Source organism: Vombatus ursinus, unplaced genomic scaffold (genome assembly GCF_900497805.2).
Source record: "Vombatus ursinus unplaced genomic scaffold, bare-nosed wombat genome assembly UNPS02014779.1, whole genome shotgun sequence".
NCBI lineage: Eukaryota > Metazoa > Chordata > Mammalia > Diprotodontia > Vombatidae > Vombatus > Vombatus ursinus.
This window is the reverse complement of record NW_020954557.1, coordinates 65,912,527-65,937,656: the sequence shown is the minus strand read 5'-3', so window position 1 is coordinate 65,937,656 and position 25,130 is coordinate 65,912,527. Positions and strand designations below refer to the sequence as shown.

General features: G+C 35.5%; 1 protein-coding gene across 1 annotated transcript in view; it reads left to right on the top strand.

Annotated features, from left to right (window-relative positions):
* LOC114045905 (polypeptide N-acetylgalactosaminyltransferase 13) overlaps positions 1-25,130 on the top strand; it is an 816,024-nt gene that overhangs the window by 78,049 nt on the left and 712,845 nt on the right. The gene's annotated exons all lie outside the window — the stretch shown is intronic.

Genomic DNA, 25,130 nt, shown 5'->3' with positions numbered 1-25,130 from the left:
GGCAAATGTGTCAATTAATGCTCATCTTCATAAAGATGCATAGTGTTTACCATTACAATGTTGTGTGTGTGTGTGTGTGTGTGCGTGCGTGTGTTTGTTTTACCCTTGCAAAGTGTGCAGCCCCGTCCTGAATTTGCAAAGTGATTCTAATTCTCTCAGTCAAGATCTAATTGATTTTGACTTCAGTTCTTCCACTTGCATCCAGGTTGAAATATCCAATTTACTTAGTGTTCATGGTTGTGTATAAGATGGCAAGCACTATTTCTTGCTGATTGCTCAGAGAGAACATGAGCAAGCATTTAGAGACCATTTTGTCTTTTTTTTTTTCTTTTTTGGTTTTAAATTTGAAGTGTGTGTATGAGAGTGAGCTTAACTGGAGTTCCTCTGCCTCTGTTGTTTATTCTCAGGTTAATTATAATCCTTCAGTTTTTTGGGATAATGATGACTCTTGATTACTACAGAATTACCATATCAGGTACAGAAAAGTGAGGGACAAATGAACTCTAAAATCCTAGTTGGATTGTAAAAGACTTCTTTTCTTGATTACAAAAATAAAAAAAAAAACATTCTAAGTTTCTACAGTGACCATTCAGTCTTTGAACAGATGGCAAGATCAGTTTCATGATCTGCAAATATTGTTTTCTCCAAAGTGAACATCTTCAAAATTCTATTGTGAGATGTGCCTGAAAGAAATGTGGTTATGCTAAATACTCTAATTTTCTACTGGTGAAATCTGTGAGGAGAAAATCATTAAAATGTCAGAAATATTGGAATTAATACTAATGAACATGTAATATGTCTGAGATTGAATAGATCAAGGAGGAGACTTAAGGGAGTTTTCAGGCTATGAATTTGTCTCTTTCTAGAAATCCTATTCAGAATAATTAATAGTCAAATTATTTGAATAGCATCATCAAAAAGACAATGAAGAAGTTTTTCTTATGGCAGATAAAATTTTTTATAAACTTTTGCTTTAGAAAAGATTACTCTCGTAATGAAAGTCCTAATGTTGATCCTTAAGTGGTACTTTTTTTCTTAAGAAAACTTCCCATAAGCTCAATTTTGCTATTGCTAGGGATTAAACTGCCCTTTCATCCCTCTTGCAAATAGGACAATTTTCAATTCTCACTATCAATTATTACTTACCTAATCTAGACCCATTTTTTTCATTTTATGCCATCATTTTCTGTATACCGTTCATTCTTCCTTTGTAGCCTGTCAAAGATATACTCCAAACCTTTCTTTTAATCTAGTTGAAATACTGGTATCTGGTTCTCTAGCTTCCCCAACTCAACAACTATGTCACTAATCTATATACACCGAAAAAAATATTTCTTTTCTGGAGCATGACTTAGCCTGTAAGCCTGTTGGCCAGGGATGGGACTCACCAAAAAGGTCTAGTAAAGATATGTTTTTGAAGGGACTTGTATATCCAATTTAAACGGTTCTAAGCTGAATAGGATTGTGGGAAAATTAGCTGTGTGTGGTCTATTATGTATGTATGTATATGTGCGTGTGTGTGAACTTTAGCAAATCTGTTCACTTATCAAGACTTAATTTCCTCATCTATAAAGTAAAAGAAATAGACTAGATGAACTCCAAGATCACTTTCAGTTTTCCATCAATGATACTATGACATAGATTTACATATATGAATAAATATATAGAAACACAAGTATATTGAATATTGTATACTTTTTTTTGTAAATGAATTGTACAATGGCATAAATAGCACTTTCAGAAAATTTCCAGGAGACACGAATATGAAAGGTCGTAGCTAATATACACACACACACACACACGTATACATACATGTGTGTGCATGTGTATACATATGTATGCATTCATGGATATGTTTATATGTGTGTATATATACATATATGCATATGTGTTTATACATACATACATACATATATATATACACACACATGTAAACACATATATAATCAAGTAAGTTGAAATAGATATCCCAATGCAAGGCAATTTGACCTATTGCATTCCATGGAGATTTGCTAGAATACATTCCATGCCTTGAATATGACTTCACAAGAAATAGAATAAGTAAAAATGAAAGGTTGGATTAGCATGAGATATTAAGAAAGCATATTAATATGAGGAAATCTAGAAACTAGAAGAAGCATGATGGGAAACACTTAGATGCCAATCACCACATGTAGAAACATAAGCTTCATTGCCACCAGAGTTTAATATGGAACTTCATGACAGAAAAATTGAGTATTTAAGGAAACATCACAGACTTGGCATGGGGCCATGATGTAGTAGTGACAGGAGATATAATTTCTATGCCTCTCTCTATCTCCTTGTTTCTGTCTGTCTCCCTGTCTCAGTCTCTATTTGTCTGTGTCAGTCTCTGTCTCTGTCTTTCTCTCCTTAAATGGGACCCTCTGAATCCTATAGGAATGTGCACATATCAAAGGAAATCAAGAGTAATCCTGTGAATGATAAAATATTTGCATACTAGGTAATATAGCAAAGGTGTGAAGGAAATCCCCTGCCTTTTAGAAAACATTGATGCTAATCAGACTTTGAGAAATCTTTGATCTCCCCAAGGCCAACTGACTTAAGAGAGAAAACCAGAGGAACACAGGCAATTTGAATAAGATGAAAACAGTACTTACCTCATAGAGTGGTTGTGAGGCAATTGAGATATTCGTAAAGTGCTTGGCACAGTGTCTGACATCTAGATAACCCTTAATAAATGCTTGTTTCCTTCTACCCTTCTTTATTTTATTGGGACTACTCTTTCTCTAGGTTTTCTTTGCTTTACATTGGCCTGTGAACCCTTGACTTACTTTTGGGACTATGTCTTCAACTTATTCAATTCTTAACCCATAATTATGAGCAAGAGGAAGCAATAATTTGTCCCTACCCTATCAATTTTTAACATACTAAATGGGAATTTGTCATTTTCTTCTTTTTTGCCAAACTTTTCTTTTTATATTGATTCTATTCTATTACTAGATTATATACTCTTTTAGATTATAATATTTGCCACTGATAAATCTGGAAGAGCATTTAGCACAGTTTCTTGTGACAAGGGTTCTTTAGTAATCTAATAAAAAACAATGATAATGCAATTTTAAATGTTTAAAGTTCATTTAATTTTCTTATTCTTAATTATTCAGTGTCCAATTACCCAATTCTTGAATGATCTAGATCTTTCTTGGCTATCTTAGATAGTTTGCCTTTTAAACCATTTCATTGCATTTTATTTAATTGCAAAGCCCCCTGTGAAAAACAGAGCTTCTATTCAAACTAGTGTTTCCTTAGCTGTTAGTTCTAGTAAAGGGATAGAGATAGGACAAAGGTAAGAAGATTTCACTAATATTGTGTCCTAGTGCTTTATGCTATCATGGCAATGATCCTGGTCTCTCAAATGATATGAAAGCAGAGTATAATCTCTGGCAGGTTCTATCAAACTGGCAAGGGCTTGTTAAGACTATGTGCTTACAATTTGATGGCCAGATCAGCTAAGTTGAAACAGGCTTATTGCAAAGTTGGCTTGAAGGTACCAATACATTTAGGGGCCATAATTCATGAAATACTCCCTTCAAGTGAAAGTGGGATTATGCTATGCTTTATTGGTGCAAAATCATGAATCCTTGAAGAAATGGGTTTTTAGATTTTATATATCTCTACCATTCATGGTGGCTTTCCCACAATATAATACATCATTGAGCTCTGATTTTTAAAAATCATATAAGGATGTTATTTTTGTATGTGTAGTATCAGTTCAGATTCATACAAGGTTCTTTCCCCATTTTTAATTTCAAAATAAACACATATACAGTGAAGAAAGTACCCCTTCCTCCTCCTCTTCTTCCTTGTATTGCAAGGGAATGCTCAGGCATTAATAATCCATCATCTCTGCTTTCTCTTGTACACACTGCACTGTTTCCTAGGGAAGATGGGGGACCCACTGCTTTTATGCTATTGCTGAATGAGTTAATGTGGTGCTTCATTCCTTGTCTCACTCACATATAGTGATTTTATTTCAGAAGGAAAACTGAGATAATAAAATATGCCACCATTATTATACATTTCAGAATAATAGCATATGGCACCATATTATTCTAAAGGCCTTTTAAATGAAAAAAAAATTAAAAAACAACAACAACCAATAAGTTGGGGTTAAGAATTTTGAAAGGTTTGATATCACATTGGAAATAATCTGTTTTTTATTTAATTGAGATTTGCTGTAGAAGATGGCTTGGTAGCTGATAAATGCATTTTTAGAATTATATAAATGCACTCTGCCTTCATACCTTTTGAGAGTCCAGGATCACTGTCATGACAGCATAAAGTTTTTATTTTTTACACATGTGGCAGCTGTTAATGATCAATGTAATTCATTGGAGTACTCATTTCCAATATAAATAATAAATAATTGTTAAACTAATGTGAATAAGTAATGAGTAAATTTTTTAAAAATAAGAAAAATTAAAGAATGAACTTAATCAGTTATATTACTTTTTAATAACTAACTGCAGTTTTACATTATAATATATTATTGCTTTTGTTCTTCAAACATGAATCTGTTGCAGTTTTGTAATTCACATAGGCAAGTAGTACTGAAAACTGACCCCTGACTTACAGTCTAGACTTCATATCATTTCTAGATTATAGAATGTGTAACCTTTTAAAGATTGTTTTCTTTCAAGGATATAACAATTTAATGGGGAGAAGGAAATATATGCATTTGCACTACACATACACACACATACATACGTAACTATGATACAAGAAATATTGAGAGGTGATATAGTATAATAACATACTAGACTTGGAGTCAGGAAGATAATTCACAAATTTTATAATTGTGCCCCAAATGATGAATAGTGATTGAGACCTGATTTCAAACTAAGCTCTGACACTGTCTATGTAACCATGAGCAAGTCATTTAAGTTCTCCATGTCAAAGGTAATTCTCTAAGGCTGTTAATTAAGGACTAGCTGTAATCTGCATTAGGAAAAAAAATTCCCTATCTGTGTTTACAAATTCACAGGTTCTTGGCATAATGATATAGTGACAAGAAAGAATGTGATAAGTGCAAACCAAAAGTTCACACAAAATGCTATGAGAGATTTGAGAACAAAGTGATTGCTTTCATCTGAAAGAGGGAAGATTTCTAGGAGGCAGAGACTAAATTGAGCAGAGAAGTACTTCCAACAATTAGAGAGGGAGCTGGGAGAGTTAATTCTTGGCAGGGACAATTACATGAACAAACACACCTGAGTTGGAAGAAGGTAGGGGGAAGAATAAGGAATGGAGAGAATTCCAATTTGACTGGAATTTAGAGTAGGTGAAGGGGAGTACAATGTTTTAAGTTGTAACTCTCTGGGAATGGAAAGAGGAGGAATGCAAGGCTTAATATATGCAATTTAAAATGAAAAGGTATCAATAAAATACATACTTTTTATAATGCATTATATTACCAACAACAAGTTGTATTCAAAAACCATGATAAAATTATAATCTAAGGGATATATGGAAGGAAAAGCACATGGTCCACCAGTAATGAGAATGAGAGAACAGATGGACAGTTCATGTGCTTCAATAATGTTAAGAGACTTAAGGAAAGATTAGCCTGCTGAATAAACCTATTTCAAAGATTTATGAGAGTACATGACTCAGAGTCAACAAGGTTAAGGAGCAGTGGACAAGTCACATAACACCTTATTATTCAAGGGCACCAACACTGATACTACAGATCCATTAAGACATAAGAATCACAATTACAGAAATTCATTTTGAAAGGACTTCAGAGTTGTTTCAACTGATAACATAAGTAAGAATTACCTGTCTAATAGGCATAACTAAAGATCTGAATATTTCTAAGGCACTGCCTCTGCCCATCTAAGCCTTAACAACCTAAAGATGTACACTTCATTTTTTGATAGCTTGTTTAGGAAATTGTCTTATATTTAGGCAATATGAAGGCTAAATTTGCCTCTTTAGAATTTCAACCTGTTGTTCCTAAAAACAGAACAAGCCTCCATCACCCCCCGCCAACTGTTTTAGTAGCCTCTGATGGAGTTGCTGTAGACTAGGTAACTTAAACTCAACAAGGGAAGATAGATTATCTCTTACCATCTTCTCTACATTTCTTTTTTAACTTTTCATTAGTCACTATTATTGTGCCTTTTGCAGTTCAAAATCATTCTCTTTGACAGATAGTTGGTTGATTAATTTTTGTCCTTCTTTCTCAAAGAGGACCAAAATGATATCACTATGTCAGAGGCAAGGTATAGGGTATCCAACTGTGGCTGATCAGAGAAATATGAGATTGGAAAGCTTTATCACAAGTTGGGCACAAATAGTTTACGTGAACATTTGGAGTGGAGATGTCCCTAAAGTTGTACATCTCACATTTCTTTTTTTTTAAAATTTTTATTTAGTATTTATTTTCCCCAGTTGCATGTAAAAACAATTTTAACATTCATTTTTCAAACTTTGAGTTCCAAATTCTCTCCCTTCTTCTCTCTCCACCCTCCATCACTGAAAAAGGAAGCAATTCAATATAGGTTATATATGTGTAGTCATGCAAAACACTTCCATAATAGTCATGTTGTGAAAAATTAACTGTTTTTCCCTCCATCCTATTCCCCTTCTGTTTATTCTATTCTCTCTCCTTTCACCCTGTCCCTCCTCAAAAGTGTTTTCCTTCTGACTATCCCCTTCCATAATCTGCCCTCCCTTCTATCACACCCCCTTTTATCTTATCCCCTTCTCCTCTACTTTCCTGTAGGGCAAGATAGATTTCTATACCCAATTGAGAGTATAGGTTATTCTCTCTTTAAACTAATTTTGATGAGAGTAAGATTCACTCACTCCCTCTCACCTTCCCCCTTCCCCTCCACTGTAAAAGCTTTTTCAACCTCTCTCTTTCTCTTTCTCCCAGTATATTCCTCTCTTGCCCCTTAATTTTATTTTTATATATCATCCCTTCATATTGAACTCACACCTGTGCCCTCTGTCTACATATACTCCTTCTAATTACCCTAATAATGAGAAAGGTTTTATGAATTACAAATGTCATCTTTTCATGTAGAAATGTAAACAGTTTAACTTTAGTAAGTCCCTTATGATTTCTCTTTTCTCTGTACCTTTTCATGTTTTTCTTGAGTCTTGTGTTTGAAAGTAAAATTTTCTATTTAACTCTGGTCTTTTCTCAAGAAATTTCTCTATCTCATTGAATGTCTTCTTTTACCCATGAAATATTATACTCTTTTGCTGGGTAGATGATTCTTGGTTGTAATTCTAGATCCTTTACTCTCTGGAATATCATATTCCATGCCCTCTGATCACTTAATATAGAAGTTGCCAAATCGTGTGTTATCCTAATTGTGTTTGCACAATACTTGAATTGTTTCCTTCTGGCTGTTTGCAATATTTTCTCCTTGACCTGGGAACTCTGGAATTTGGCTATAATATTCCTGGGAGTTTTCCTTTTGGGATCTCTTTCAGGAGGTGATCGGTGGATTCTTTCAATTTCTATTTTACCCTCTGATTCTAAAATATGATTTAATTCATAAAATTAAAATTCTATGGTCTGACTTTTTTGTGCTGATTGTTCATGTTCCCAGGCAATTATCTGACTTTTAAACTTTTTGTTAAGGTAGGGCTCTGCTTCCAGTGTGGAGGATGTACTATCCCATGCCTCAGGGATTTTGTGCAGCTGTTTTCAACTTCTAGGGACCTGTAAATGTTCAATTCTTCCAAGGTGGTAAGATCAAAGGTGAGGTGTTTCCTCCTTGCTTGGCCTGTACTTTGATCTATGAGTGACCACAAACACTCTTTTCTGCCTTAGAAATGTGAGGAGAATTCTCTCTCCATTGTTGCCACAAGCTCCACCATATCAATGCTCCTCATTGCCCCAGGACTGCCACCCAGCTCTGTGACCCAGATCTAAGCACAGGCAAAGCAAGAGGAACCTGCCTCAGCATCAGAAAAGAGATACCTGCAGTCCCCCTCTGGTCACTTCCTTGATCCCTAAACCATATGTGGGCTGAGAGTTCTGGAAGTAGCCACTTTCTGGCTGTGCCAGGACTGGGGCCAAGCCATGTTCCACTCTCTCTTATGACTGACAGACATTTCCTACTGACCTTCTAAGTTGTCATGGTGTTTGTGGATTAAGAAGTCTGGAAACCACCATAGCTGTCAGTGATTCAGTCCTCTGAGGCCTGATCCAGGTTTGTTGAGTCCTGGTTTTTGCTTGGGGGCCCATGCTGAACTGCGTTCCTCTCCCAGCCCTGTGCAACAGACCTTTCCCATCAACCATCCAAGTTGTCTTGGGCTGGAAATTTGTTTCACTCTGTCTTTTTGTGGGTTTTGCTGCTCTAGAATTCATTTAGAGACATTTTTACATGTATTTGGAAGGGTTTGGGGGAGAGCTCAAGCAAGTCATTGCTTTTACTCCTCCATCTTGACTCTGCCCCAGGAATTATTTTCTTGAGTGAACTTTTGGACCTCCTTTTCCATTTGGCCAGTTCTGCTTCTTAATACATTCTTCTCCTTGTTGGATTTTTGAACCTCTTTTGCCATTTGGCCCAATCTGTTTTTTAAAATTGCTATTTTCTTCAGTATTTTCTTGTATCTCCTTTACCAAGCTGTTGACTCATTTTTCATTGCATTTTCTTGCTTCACTTTCATTTCTCTTCCCAATTTTCTTCTACATCTCTTACTTGATTGTCAAAATCTTTTTGAGCTCTTCCATGTCCTGAGACCAATTTCTGTTTTCCTTGGAGGCTTTGGGTGTACGAGTTTTGACTTTGTTGTCTTCTTCTGAGTGCATGTTTTGATCTTCCTTGTCACCAGAGTAAGTTTCTATAGTTAGAGGTGTATTTTTTGCTCATTTTCCCAGCCTATTACTTGATTTTGTAACTCTTTGTCAAGGTAGGGCTCTGCTTCCAGTGTGGAGGGCAAATTGCCCCAAACTTCAGGGACATGTGATTTTCAGTTCTTCCAAGATGGTATGATCTAAGGAGAGGTGTTGACTCCTCTCCTGGCCTATGCTCTGGTCTGTGAGTGACCACTAGCACTCTTTTCTGCTATGCTAGTGTTCCTCCTTGCCCCAGGACTGCCAACCAGGACTGTGACCCAGATTCAAGTATCTGGAAAGCAACAGAGTCTTGCCTTAGTTCTATCAAAGAAACCCCTGTAATCTCCTTCTGAGCAGTTGTTTGATCCTCTTACCATCTGTGGGCTGACATCTCCAAAAGCAGCTACTGCCACTGCTGATTCCATCATTTTCTATACCTGTTCCTAGTTTGTTGGGGTGGGGGCTGGTACAGCCTGAGCTGGACTGCACTGCTGTCTCACCCAGGTCCCACAGACCTTTCATGCTGACCTTCTAAGTTGTTTTTGGTGTCTGTGGGCTGAGAATTCTGAAAACTGCCAATCCTACCAGTGATTCAGTTGCCCTGGGGCCTGCTCAGGGTTTGCTGGGGCTGGGTCTGCAGTGATGTGGCCTGTACTGGACTTTGATCTTTTCTCACCCTGGTGAAACATACCTTTCCTATCCACCTTCCAGGTTGTCTTCAGATGGAAATTTGTTTCACTCTGTCTTTGTTTAGAGTCATTTTTAAAACTATTTCAAGGGGTTTGGGGGAGAGCTCAGTTGAGTCCCTGCCTTTACTCTGCCATCTTGGCTCGCCCCTAATGTTTCTTTTGAGCTACTGCAATTCTGCTTCACTCTTAGAGTGCAGTAAATGCTTTGATGTAGGTTTGCCATGCTGGTGGTCCTTCATCAGTATCTCCCATGTCAAACAATTGATTTAAAAGTTCTGAGAGACCTTCAGGGTGGCCTTATATCACTTCTTCTGACCTTCATGTGAGTTCTTGCCTTATGTGAATTCTCCATAAAATAGTCTTTTAGGCAAATGCATATTTGGTATTTGAACAACATGGCCAACCCATAGCAGATAAAACTGAAACCAAGTAAAAATTGAGCAATTCTGCCCTATTTCCATTGGCCATTATCACTGTCACTTAGTTTTCACTGTATTTCCATCTCCTCTGCCCAAATGGAACTAACAATCCTCTCTGTTAACCTCAGTTTGCTTGTTTACCCTTAGGCCTTTCCAAAGGTTTAGAGCTTCTGATGCTATTCTCAGAGAATCTTACACACATGCTTCTCATTCAAGACTGGAAAAGTAGGTGGGAGACAGATTGTGAACTGTCTTGAAGGCCAGAGACAGTCGTTTATACATTATTCTGGTGGCAGTGGTGGGCCAATGGGAGTTTTCTAGTAGAGGATTTTGATATGGAACAGTGCATTAAGAAAAATTTATAGACATCAATATGAAAGATCGTTTAAAGGAAGTAAACTTTCATCAAGGGGAAATAAATTATTACAATAATACAAGTAAAAATGGTAAGTATCTTAACTAGTGTATTGCAGTTCATGAATGGGATAGCAAGGAACTTCTTTTCTTTAGTGTGTAAATTTATTCTTCTGGGATTTCATCAGTTAGAGTGGGACTACATACTTAGAGGTGGACCACAATAATAGAATCTCAGAGAGGGAAGAAACCAAATCTTACTTGTACATGGGTCATATCTATAGCACTCTAAACAAATGATCATCCAGTTGTGTTTGAATATGCCTACCAATGGAAAATTAACTACTCTTCCTCTCTCTGCATCTAGTTCTATCCTTGTCTGCCCTATGGGTCAAACTACTTTTTCTTAATAGTAAGCATTTTAAAACTGTCTTCTTTTCTTTAGGCTAACTTCCCTCAGTTCTTACAACAATATAATCCTCATATGGCATGATTTCTTGCTCCTTCACCTTCTTACGCTTCCTCATGGGCATAATCTATCTTTTAATGTCTTTTCTAACATTATATGCCCAGAGCTGAACAAAATAATTTAAATGTTATGTAATTTGACCAAGATCAAGTGTAGTGGGACTATCATCTTCCTTTTCATGCCCATTGATATTCTATTAATATATCCTGATATTACATTTGTTTTGGGGGTGGGCTGTCACATCATTTAGTTGACTCATAGTGAGCAGTTTATTAAAACCTGCAGCTATTTTTCATATGAACTGTTACCTAGTCATACTTCCTCATCCTCTATTTGTAAAATTTATTTTTTTTAATTCAAGTATAGGAGTTCACATTCAGCCATATTATTTTAATAGATCTGATTAATTATTTCCCTTGTCACAATCTTTTTGGATCCCCATTCTATTGTTTCTCATGCTATCTATCATTCCCAGTTCCATGTAAGAAGAAAATTGGATAAACATGTTTCCTATGCCCTTATTTAAGTCATGGAAAATTTTTGAGCGGAATATAGCCACAAAAAGAACCCCGTGGCAATGAAGTAAAGAACAGATTATAGCTTGACATAGATCCATTAATTACTGTTCTTTGGATCTAATCATTCAACCATTTCCTAAATTTACTTAACTGTACTATGATCCTTCTTGAATCTCTGCAGATTTGTGTATGTATCTGTATATGGAATTTTCTGAATGACTAGCTGAAACACTATGATTTTTGGTGTTTTAAATTTCCTGGAAGACCTTTGAGTTTAACATTACCTTCTAGGTTCATTTTGGCAGCTCAGAGTATTGCTATATAAAATAGATTGAATAAGTTTCTACCTATTATGTAAATGCAATACCAAGAGAACAAAAATGAGAGTACTGAGACAATTATGGCTAATGGAAAGCTATGCTATCCTTTGGTAAGTTTAGTGCGTTATAAAGATAACCACCTGATATTTTTCCATTGCTTTATTGCTAACTTTAAAAAAGCTGTTTGCAACATTCTAAACTTTGTCGTGGTTTTTATTGCTTTTTATGCTAGAAATGAATCTCTGAAAGGAATGAAAGGAATAGGAGAAAAAGATTCTTTAGTCTCTATCATACATAACTCAGGCCATGCAGGATCTCACAATATTTCAGCATGGCTACCCATGTTCGGAAGTCATGAAATGATGAATTTGGGAGATGGAAGTTAACTGGCAAAATGAGCAAGAATCCATTACTTCTTTTTCTTTTCTTGATGATCTGCTATCCAGATCCATGTTTTAAAATAATAATCTTTAAAAAAGTTTTAGAAAAAAATAGACACATCATATTATATTTTAAGCTCTGATAGCTACAGCTATATTTTATATCATTGAGATACTCTGTGGTACAGCAACCACTAAAAGCCATAAATCAAAAGCCTCAACTAATGAATTTTTATAGCATATTTGTTCAAAGCATTAAGAAACAAGAAAAGACAACTCCACATACACCTATTGGGTACACTAGGTTACCGTTTTACTAGGGCATACATATGGAGAACATGTAAGAGCACGTACAAAGGAGTAGATATACGAGGAACACGTACAACCAGGGCAGGATGACTGCCAGATAGAGGAATGTGTAGCCGGGGTTCATGTATGACTGTTGCAACTCATAACTCTACAACTGTGGAGTCCTCTGAGTATGATGCTTTGCTGCTTTCTGCTGCTTTTTTGGGGGGTATGACTTCTCCAGTTTGAATGCTACCATTTATATTGGGAGTGGTATCATCACTATCCACTGTTTTCTTGATTGTTGTACTGTTGTCTGCTACCTTTGGTTGGACTGTAGCCTTTGAAGGCTTGGTTGCTCCTCTATGCTATTCTTTTCTAGGGTAGAGCAGCTAGTAAGCTTCTTTTGGCAAAAAGGGGTCTCAAGTTCTTTTCCCATATGGAAGGGCTGTGTGTTGCCACACCCACACCAGCAACCAACAAAACTGAGCAGAATATTCTAGGTTAAGAAAAAAAAATCTATCTTTTTCACTTCACTTTGCTTCTCTGATGTCTCTTCTGACTCATTTTTAACTTTTATCTGAGTTACATCCAGAAATCCCTTTCAATTCTAATCATATCCCTTGGAAATATTTGCCAGGACCAAGGAAACTTACTGGATGAAGAAGCTTAGGTACAGAGATTGCTTTCAAGCTTTCTCTGGTGTTCTATGAAAATCAGAGACTGGAATGGGTGGAGCAGACTGAAGGGAATAGTGAATTTTGACCTATTTCACCCAGCAAGTTTGTTACTATCTTTTGTTAATGACTGCCTCTGGGTACTTGGTGCCTTTTTCTGTTGCATTCTGTTCAACACAAAAGTGCTGATCTCTGCATTAAGATTATAGATTTTGAACAGGAAGGGAGTTCAAAACCATCTAGTCCAATACCTTCTTTTAGAGATGTGGAAACCTAAGCTAACAGATACGAAGTGGCTTGCCCCAGATCATGCAGTAGAAGAAACAGTATCAAAAACTAATTCATCTGACAACTAGTTTAGCAATTTTCCCCATTGTACAAAAAAAAAAGATCTAAAAATCAATCATTCATTTTGGAAAAAGAAAATGACCTGTTATTGAACATTTTTGAAACAGCAACTGTAAGTTGAATTATTTTTATAAATTGAAGACTTATTTGGAGCTTGTCCTCAATATTCATCCTTCCAAATAAGGCATATGTTGTACTTACTATGTTAATGCAGAGATATTTATAGTAAATTTTCAGTTTAGCATCTAATCTATACATAATATGCTCTTCAATTTCATTCATCATTCACATTGAAAAGAACATATGATGTGCACAAAGACCAAATAAAGTGGTTAATTGTAGGCAACTATATTTATTGTACATCTCCATTTGTGTCCTATTTATTTAACCAGATCCAAATCTCCTTACCTACATTTTTTCATCTTGTCACTAAAGCTAGAAATATGTGTGCGTGTGTGTGTGCATGTTCATAAACTGACTATATCAGTTGCATGTTACAACACCAAATATTTACCACAATTAACTCATTTTTAAATTTTTTTTTCTATTGGAGGATATAGATGTTCCTGACCCATTAGGAAACAAGAATGAAATAACCAAGACCTAGGAAAATTGGGGCAGAGGTATAATTCTGTATTTTGAGATAGAAGATTTTGTAGTTTATGTAGATTCTATACATCCTTTTTAGATCTGGTAAGTTACTAGCTTTATAAAGCTTGAGTTTCTTTGGCTTCAGAGACTTGGGAAGAATAAGTCAAAATAAAAGTCAGAAATCATGAATATATCCCCAGAGATTAGCATAGTGCCTAGTATATAGTAAGTGTTTAATAAATGCTTATTTCTTGGTTTGAATATTGAAATGAAAGAAGCATGTAGGTATTAGTTATCTTAATGATAAAGAAACAAATTACATTTGGGTTGATGTGATCCATAGTGTTTGTTACACTTTGGATCTCATTTTTATTATTTGTTCTTTTAAGCAGGAATAATATTGAAATTCTATATGCAATATTCCTGTTTTATTCTCTAGGAAAAATGACAGTAACTATCCTGGATATAAGAGTCAGCTGGCAGAATGGAAAGATAACCTCATGAATATGTCTTTTAAAGAATGAAACAGCTGGTTGTTTTCGTATCAAATAAGAAAGTTGGTTTTCTCTCAGTACTATAAAATTTTATACATAGAAAACTGATGGATTTATTAAATTAAAAAAATATTGAAGCAATTATAAAGTAATTATATAGCAGTTCTAACTTTTAATTTCTTCTTACAATATTCTAAATGAAATTATCAATGACTTTAACCTTTCAGCATTTATTATAAAATATACCTATCTTTAAATTTTAATATTGAATATTGAATGATTTCTGATTTTTCTTATTTTAATAAAGTATAATGCTTTGTACTTTAAAATTTTACTTTACCTAGTAATCTCCTTTGATCCTTATGACATTTGATTAAGGTAGAAAACACAGTGAATATTACTCACATTGGTTTTCAGTCAATTGAAAAGGAATGATGTGGAGTGACATAATTCAAGCTCCATGCCTAGTTCTGCCATAATGAGGAATAAAACTCAGATCTACTTCCACAGGTGTTCTAATTACGAGTCTTCCCTTGAACTTAGGGTTTACATTTTCATAAGTGAAACTACTGTAGTTTCACAAGGGACTTTCTCCATGACAGTAAATTATGAAGGGATTTAAAATTTAGGAAAGATTTGTCCATGAGACTGACTTCATGGTCCAAATCTAGAATTCATATGCATAACAAGTATAATATTATTGAGAATTACTCTTCCTTAGTGTTTTTAGGTTTTGAAGCTATGATATCTTCAAAAGGATTACTCAGAAAACAAAGAATAATAGGATGTAGTTAATTAGCATCTTATATTTAAGAAGTAAAAAAAATAATCTTTATGAAATAAGATATAACCAACTTCCCTTTTCCTCCATATTGTCTTTGAAACTTTGATGAATTTGTGGTTTCACAGGTGTGAATAGTTCCTTTTCAGATTCAGATAAAACACCTCACCAGCCCATGTAAATATTATTCATGAATTTCCATAAATTCTGCATAGAGAACATACCCAATTGTCTAGAAATATTCTTTCTGTTCATCTAATGTTGCAGAGGTACCTTCATGCTACTTGGCTTTTTCATCTTCTGTCTCTCATTGTGTTTATAGGAACAATTTACTTTTTTATAGTCCTAATTGTCCTTGATGAGGTCTTTCAGGCAATCTTTGTTCCAAGTGCTGAGGATTTAAAGAAAAAGAAAAGTGTCTATGTCATAAAGAGACTGTTACAGGGCAGGGAAGAAGGAAGAGAGAGGAAACAATAAGCACAAATAAGTAATTATAAATTAATTTGGGAGGGTGGGCTAACAACTAAGGTAATCCTGAAAAGTCTGTTAAAGCAAATGGCACTACATCCAATTCTTTTTTTTTTTTGAGTGAAGCAATTGGGGTTAAGTGACTTGCCCACAGTCACACAACTAGTAAGTATCAAGTGTCTGAGGCTGAATTTGAACTCAGGTCCTCCTGACTCCAAGGCTGAAGCTCTATCCATTGTGCCACCTGGCTGCCCCCACTACATCCAATTCTTGAACACTTCTAGGAACCCTAAGATGCAGAGATAAGGAGAGAGAAGTAAAGTTATCCTTTTCATATCACAGGGGTTAGAGGTGCACTGACCCCAAGATCTAGAAAATCAGAATAAATATTTTTTGACCTTCCCTTCATACCAGAAAAGGAGCCTGAGTTTTTTTTTCTTTTTCTTTTATGAGGTTTTTACAGTATTTTATTTTAAAATTTGGGTTAAGTATCTGATCATATTTGAACTGTAAAAAAGAAATTGTGTATATTTATTGTATTAAAAGACAAAATATATTGATATAATGTAATGCTACATGCATATTTTATGCATTTTTAAATTTCTAAAATTTTTCTGTTTTGTGTGCTGGCCTTTATGTGTCATCTGCAGCTTCTGCTAAACTCCCCAAATGTTCCTATTTAATTTCTTTTTCTTTTTTTCACATTTCTTTTTTTATTTTTTTATTTTATTTTTTAAATTTTTATTTATTTTTTTGTTTTCAACATTTACTTCCACAAGATTTTGAGTTCCAAATTTTCACCCCATCTCGCCCCTCCCCCCACCCCAAGATGGCATGCATTCTAAATACTCCTTCCCCTAGTCTACCTTCTCTTCTAGCTCTCCCCCACTTCTCTTATCCCCTTCCCCTTCAATTTTCCGGTAGGGCAGGATGGATTTCTGTACCCCGTTTCCTGTATTTCTTATTTCCCAGTTGCATGTGAAAATGTTTTTTTTAAACATGTGTTTTTAAAATTTTGGGTTTCAAATTTTCTCCCTTCCTCCCTCCCCACACACCCTCATTGATAAGGCAAGCAACTAAATATAAGTTATATATGTGCAGTTATGCAAATCACTTCCATAGTAGACATGCTGTGAAAAACTAACTCTATTTCCCTTAATCCTATCCCACCCACCCATTTATTCTATTCTTTTTTTTGACCCTATCCCTCCTCAGAAGTATTTGCTTCTGATTACTCCTTTTCCCAATCTGCCCTCCTCTCTATCATTCCCCTGCTCTCTTGTCCCCTTCTCTCCCTATTTCCTGTAGGGTAAGACAGATTTCCACACCCAATTGAGTGTGTATGTTATTCCCTCCTTAAGTCAAATCCTATGAGAATAAGATTCACTCATTCCCTCTCACCTTCCCCTGTTTCCCCTCCACTGTAAGAGCCTTTTCTTTTCTGTTTTTTTTTCTTGTGGGATAATTCACTCCATTCTACCTCTCCCTTTCTCCTTCTCCTAGTATATTCCTCTCTCACCCCTTAATTTTATTCTCCAGATATGACCCCTTCATTTTCAACTCACCCTGTGCCCTCTATTTATCTATATCTATATCTATATATATATATATATATCTATATGTACATATAATTTTTTCCCCTCCAAGTACCCTAATACTGACAAAGGTCTCATGAGTTACAAATATCATCTTTCCATGCAGGAATGTAAATAGTTCAACCTTAATAAGTCTCTTATGATTCTCTTTCCTGTTTACCTCTTCATGTTCCACTTGAGTCTTGTATTTGAAAATCAAATTTTCTATTCAACTCTGGTCTTTTCATCAAGAATGCTTGAAAGTCCTCTCTTTCTCTAAATTACCATTTTTTCCCCCTGCAGGTTTATACTCAGTTATGCTGGGTAGGTGATTCTTGGTTGTAATCTTATCTCCTTTGCTCTCCGGGATATTATATTCCATGCCCTGCTGTCCCTTAATGTAGAAGCAGCTAAATCTTGTGTTATCCTGATTGTGTTTCCTCAATACTTAAATTGTTTCTTTCTGGCTGCTTGTAATATTTTCTCCTTGACCTGGGAACTCTGGAATTTGGCTACAATATTCCTAGGAGTTTTCCTTTGGGGATCTCTTTCAGGGGGAGATTGGTGAATTCTTTCAATTTCTATTTTGCCTTTTGGTTCTAAAATATCATGACAGTTTTTCTTGATCATTTCTTGAAAGATGATGTCTAGGCTCTTTTTTTGATCATGGCTTTCAGATAGTCCAAAAATTTTTAAATTCTCTCTCCTGGATCTATTTTCCAGGTCAGTTGTTTTTCCAATGAGATATTTCACATTGTTTTCTAATTTTTCATTCTTTTGGATTTGTTTTACAGTGTCTTGATTTCTCATAAAGTCACTAGCTTCCAATTGCTCTATTCTAATTTTTAAGGAAATATTTTCATCAGTAAGCTTTTGGACTTCCCTCTCCATTTGGCCAATTTTGATTTTTAGGGCATTCTCCTCCTCATTGGACCTCTTTTGCCATTTGGGTTAGGCTATTTTTTGAGGTGTTATTTTCTTCAGTATTTTTTTGGGTCTCCCTTAGCAAGCTGCTGACTTGTTTTTCATGATTTTCTTGCATCACTCTCAGTTTTTCCTCTGCTTCTCTTACTTGCTTCTCAAATCCCTTTTGAGCTCTTCCAAAGCCTGGGACTGATTCATATTTTTCTTGGAGGCGTTGGATGTAGGAGCTTTGGCTTTGTTGTCTTCTTCTGGTGGTATGTTTTGATCTTCTTTGTCACCAAAGTAAGATAATATAGTCTGACTCTTTTTGAGCTGTTTGCTCATGATCCCAACCAATTACTTGAGTTTTAAACTCTTTGTTAAGGTAAAAGTCTGCTTCCAATGTGAAGAGTGTACTGTCTCAAGCTTCGGGGGTTTGTACAGCTGTTTTCAGAGGTACTTCTAGGGACCTGTAAATTTTCAGTTCTTCCAAGGTGGTATGATAAGGAGCAAGGTGTTTCCTCTCCACAGCCACAACAAGCTCCACCACACCAGCATTCCTCCTTGCCCCAGGACTGTCCCTCAGAACTGTGACCCAGATCCTAGCAGCAGTAAAGCAAGAGATTCCTGCCTCAGCACTGGCAAAGAGATCCCTGCAGTCCCACTCTGATCAGCCACTAGATTCCCCCTCAGTCTGTGGGCCAGAAGCTCAAGAAAAAGCCTTGGCCCCGGGCACAGTCAGACTTGTGGCTGAGACCTAGCTCCTCTCTCACCCCAGACACAGACATTCCCCACTCACCTTCTAAGTTGTCTTTGGTGTTCCTGGGTTGAGAAGTCTGGAAACTGCCACAACTGCCCGAGATTCAGTCCTCTGAGGCCTGCTCACTGTTCGCTGCGGCCTGTGCCCATGCCGAGCTGCACTCCTCTCCCCACCCGGCGCAATGTGCCTTTCCGATCAACCATCCAGGCTGTCTTGGGCTGGAAATTTGTTTCTGTTTTTTTGTGGGTTCTGCTGCTTTAGAATTTGTTTACAGCCATTTTTTTAGGTATTTGGAGGGCTTTGGGAGAGAGCTCAAGACAGTCATTGCTTTCCCTCTGACATCTTGGCTCCACCCCTATTTAATTTCTTATGCCAATGCAATATATTGAAATCATGATGGGGAAAGTTGCCATGTGGAAGGGATAACTTTATGCAGGTATGAGGAAATGCATGTGCAGAAGCACAGAGGCAGAAGGCTAAATATAAAATGTGGAGAACACTTAGTAGGCCAGTTTAGTTGACAAAGCATATGAGTGGGAATAAAGTGAAATAACTCTGGAAAGATAGATTGGGATCATATCTTGAAAAGCTTTAAATGTTAAACAGGAAATTGATAAGATATCCTACTAGCAATAAGGAGCCAATAAGCTTCTTCAGTCAGTGAGTGTCACATGGTCAGACCTAGGCTTTAGAAATAGTAGCTTAATGACTAGGCAGATGATAGTGGCTTAATTATGGCATCTATGTGGTACAATAGAGCACTTGGCCTGGAATCAGGAATACTTGAGTTCAGATTCAACCTCAGACACTTTCATAACTATAGGGCTCAGGGAAAACCATTTAACCTCTGTCTGCTTCAGTTTTCTCAAATGTAAAATGAGGATAATAATAGCAACTTCCAAGGTTCTTGTGAGGATTTAAAGACATAATATTTGTGCAGCACTTAGCATAATGCTTGGTGCATAGTAGGCTTTTAATAAATGCTTGTTTTCTTCCTTCCTATCATGTTCAGGATCAAATATAATGTCTTCTGTTTGGCATGAAAAGCCTGTTATAAGATTCCTCCCCTACCCCCTCTTCCTATTCTTTACAACCAACTGTGTACTCTGTCATCCAGTGACAGTGGCCTTCATGCAAGTAGCCTCCTGGAAGAAGACATTCCATTTCCTATTTCTAATATTTTCACCACCTGTTTCACATGCCTGGAATTCTTCCTTCCTTTTCATATAAGCCTCCTGGCTTCCTTGGCTTCCTTCATGTCTCAGCAAAATTCTGTGTTCTGCACAAGCCTTTCCTACTCTTCTTTAATTCTAGCACCTTTCTTCCCATGATTATTTCTAGCTTATATTGTGTATAGCTTGTTTATAAATAGTGGATTGACTGTTGTCTCTACCTTTAAACTATGAGTTCCTTGAGGGCAGGAACTACCTTTTACCTTTCTTTGTATTCCTAGGAATTAGTATGATCCTTCACACTTAATTGGCAGTTATCCATGTTTATTGCCTGAAGCCATAACATTCATTATACAGCTAAGAACTGAGCAGTGCCTAAACTAGGGTAGTGTGTGTAGAAATAGATAGAAGGGAATAATTGATGTTGTAGAGGTAAAGTCTAGAACATTTGGTAATTGATTATTTGGGGATAATATTAGGTACTCAGATCCACAATGTTTTATTATTATTATTATTATTATTATTATTTTATTACTATTAACAGCCATATTGCAACACATAGAGAATATTTGTATCAAAATATATTTAATTTTTTATTTTTAATTATCAAATAAAACAAACATTTCCATAACATGGTACAATTTAAAAAAAAATCATTGTAAATGAAACTGCAAATCAACTATGCACAACTTGCCATTCCTTTCAAATATACAAAAAAAATCATGTAATTGTTTTCATTTTTTCTCCCCTCCCCCTGCCCCAGAGATGGCTATCATTAGACATGTATATATATATATATATACACACATATATATATACACATATATACACACACATATATATATGAATGTCATACATACATACACATACATATACATATAAAATATATATATATACATATATGTAAAATTATTCTATACATACTTCCACTTATCAGTTCTTTCCCTGGATGCAGATAATGTCTTTTTACATATGTCCTTTACAGTTGATTTGCATATTTATAATAGACAAAATAACTTATTTGCTCAAAGTTGTTCTTAAGGCAATATTGCTGTTACTGTATGTAATGTTCTCTTATTATTCACAAAGTGTATAGGTATTTTAAGAACTCTTTGGGCATAATTCCAGATTGCTCTCCAAAATGGATGGATCAGCTCACAATTCCACCAACAATGAATTAATTTTTCTAAATCCTCTCCAATATTTGTCACTTTCCCTTTTTATCATTTTAGCCAATCTGGTAAGTGTAAAATGATATCTTGAGGTTGTTTTGATCTGCATTTCTGTAATCAATAATGATTTAGAGCATTTTTATATGACCATAAATAATTTTGATTTCTTCTTTGGAAAATCCAACCATTGATAGGTACTTTGATGTAAAAGAAGATGTGGGTTCATATTCAGAGGAAGATAGTGAGATTAAAAAAAATATTCCTATCCTAAAGAGAGATTTTGAGATGTATTTGTGATTATTTATTTATTTTTATTGAGAAGTTTGCATACATTGAAAACTCTGCTGAATTCCCTAAATTTAAATATAGGTTTGCTTAATTTTTGCTTACTCTATAGTCATCAGCTTAGCTCATTCTTCTTCAAATCTCTCCCTCTCCCTCTCCCTCTCTCTCTCCCTTTCTCTCCCTCTGACTCTCACACACACTGACATACAACACATATACATATACACACACTAATAGTTTAACAGTTTGCTTGATCAATTACATGTCATAGTCTGGAAAATGTGCTTTTTGTCCATTTTAATTTTTAGACTAATCTCCTTTCAATCATATTTAAATACTCTAAGGTTTTGTGATTTGGACAGTATAAGCATTTCTTCAACTGCCATACATTTTGATATCATTGTGGTTCATTAGATAGTCTTTGTGACTTTCTATGGCCAAAAAGAAATTCATCATCTTGTGGCCAAACTTCTGCAACTAGATGTCACAGAATTCAGTAAAAATCACTGAATAGCAGACATAGAGTTCCTGATTCAAAAATCATTTCAGCTTGGAAGAAATTGTCAGAGTTAAAATTCTAATGACACTATTAGAAAACCTGGAGTTACATCTGTGCCTCTGTGGTGCATCAGAGTAGGACTTTGATGGAAACTTTTTCATGAAATCCAGACAAAGTGTTTTGTTTTAATTTATTTGTATGAATGGAGATATTGCACTAGTCAAGTCACTAAGTGTTCCTCAAGTACTTATTATGTTCTAGTCACTATGCTAAGTACTGGAGATACAAAATAAAGGCAAAAATAGTCCCTTCCTTCAAGGATCTCACAGTCTAATGAGTGAGACAACTTGAAAAAAAAAAACTATTTACAAACAAGAAATTTGCAAGATAAATTAGAAAGTCTCAGCATTAAGTGAGGACAAGAATGTTTTATGTAGAAGTAGGATGTTAGCTAGAGAAAGCTAGAGAATCCAGGAAGCAGAGTTGAGGAGGGAGAGAATTCAAGATAAGGGGAAACATACATTGGGAAAAGTTCAGTCAGGATATACAGTATAATGTTCAAGCAATAGCAAGGCCAGTGTTATTGGATTGTAGTGTATGTAGAAACAAGTAAAGTGTAAGAAGACCAGAAATATAGGAATGGGCCAGGTTATCAGAGAATTTAAAAGTCAGATTGCAGGATTTTATACTTGATCCTGGTGGAAATAGTGAGCCAATAGAGTTTACTTAAGAGAGGGCTAACATGGTTGGAGCTGTTCTTTAGGAAAGTCAATTTGACATCTGAGTGAAGGATGGACTGAAGAGACCTGAGGCTACTATGGTTGTCCAGATGTAAGATGGCAAGGGCCTGCACCAGGGTGGTGGCAGTTTTAGAGGAATAGAAGGAAGATAATATGAAGGTAGAATCACTGACTTGACAACTATTGGATTTGGGTGGAGTGATAGATAATAAGTAGTCAAAGATTTTACCAAGATTGTGGGCCTGCATGACTAGGAAGATGGTAGTGCCCTCAATAGTAACAAGAAAGTTAGGAAGAGGAGAAGGTTTTAGGTAAAGATCTTGAGTTCAGTTTGGGACATGTTGAGATGACCAATAAGTTGTTCAAAATGTGAGATTGTGTGTCAGGAGAGATATTAGGACTAAATGAATAGATCTAAGAATCATCTGCATAGAAATAAAAAATGAATCAAGTAAATTGTTTGGTTTAACAGTAGGAATTTACTATAAAGTAGCATTAGATTAAAAGTAAACAAAGTCTAAAATCATAATGGATTGTTAGATTCTAGTTTCTAATCCATTCTGATTGCTGCTTTTATTTTTATAGGTGAATTCATCTCATTTATGTTCATAGTTATGATTACTCCATCCATTTATCTACACATATTTTCTTCTGTTTATCCTCTATTTTTTTTTATCCTATCCTTCTTCTAAAGTCTCTTTTGCTTCTGACCACTGCTTGAAATGTTTTCTCCTTGACCTGAGAACTCTAGAGTTTGGTTATAATATTTCTAGGAGTTTTCATTTTGGGATCTCTTTCAGGAGATGATTGGTGAATTCGTTCAATTTTTATTTTACTTTCTGGTTCTGGAATATCATGTCATTCTTCCTTGATTTTCTTGAACTATAATGTCTAGACTCTTTTTGATCATGGATTTCAGGTAGTTCAATAATACTTGAATTATCACACCTCAATCCATTTTCCAGTTCAGTTGTTTTTTCCAATGAGATATTTCACAATATCTTCTATTTTTTCCATTCTTTTAGTTTTTAGTTGTTTTTTGATATCTTGGGGAGTTATTAATTTCCATTTGCCCAATTCTAATTTTAAGTAATCATTTCTTCAGTGAGCTCTTTTTCCATTTGTTCATCTTAACTTTTTTTAAGAAGTTATATTCACCAGTTAAATTTTGTACCTCTATTTCTATTTGACCAATTCTGTTTTTTAAGGTATTATTTTCTTCAGTATTTTTATGCCTCTTTTAAAAAGCTCTTAATTTACTTTTCTTTTTACTTTTCATAATTTCCTTGCTTTAATTTCATTTCTTTACCTAATTTTCCCCCTAGCTCTCATATTTGATTTTGAAAATCTTTTTTTTAGCTCTGCCAGGAGTTCTTATTGGTCTTATGTCCAATTAACAGTTTATTTTGAGGCTTTGCTTGTAGCTGTTTTGACTTCATTTTCTTCTGAGTTGGTATCTTAATTTTCCCTGTCACCATAGCAGCTTTTTATGCTCAGGTTATTTTTTGTTATTGTTTGCTATTTTTTTCCATTCAGTTTCTCAATTTGGAACTTTATGTTAATGTTGGGCTCTGTTCCCAACAAGTGGAATAAAGGGCTCTCACTCTCTCTTGCTCACACTTTCAGTCTTTTTCTCACTGCTATTGTTAGAGCTAGTTCTGGGGATTTGGAAGTTTTTTGGTGCTTCCAACATGGTGTGACCTGAGGAGAGATATGGTCACTGTTCTCTTGGTTTACTCCCTGGTCCTTTCACAGGAAGGTCTACTGATCCCTTGGGATTGCAATCAACATTGTTCTTTAGAATCTCTTCTCCCTTGTAAGCAGAAATGGTGCTATTGTTCTAGGTCTCTGATCTCGTGGGCTTGAAAGTGATAATGCCTCTCAGGACTTTCACTCTCATTTGACTGAAACTACTCCTCTCTGCCCTTGAACTCTGACCCATAAGTAGATATAAGCAATGGAATTGTTAAACAGCATCAGGTCTCAAGTCCAGTGCTAGTACTGCAGTACCCTGTAATTTTTTCTGACCAGTTGTGAAGTCCCTTTTTTGTCTTTGGCTTGAGAGCTTCTAAAGCTGTTGTTGCTTCTGTCTCTACCACTTAGTCCCATCATTGACCTTTTATTGACTCTGCCACTCCAAAATTTGCTTTGAGGCTTTCTTTAAAAGTTGTTTAGAGGGGAATGTTGGGAGACCGTTGAATGCTCTCTCTCCTCCACCATCTTGATTCTGCCCCTAGAAGTCCCCAAATCATAATTTAAAAAGAAACAATTCCATGCATTTGAAACCCTGGACATTGCTACATTCTTCATCAATGATAGTCAACTTGTTTATAAATTTTATCAGAATTAGAATTCGCATAATACATTCTTATGTATTTTGTTAACTG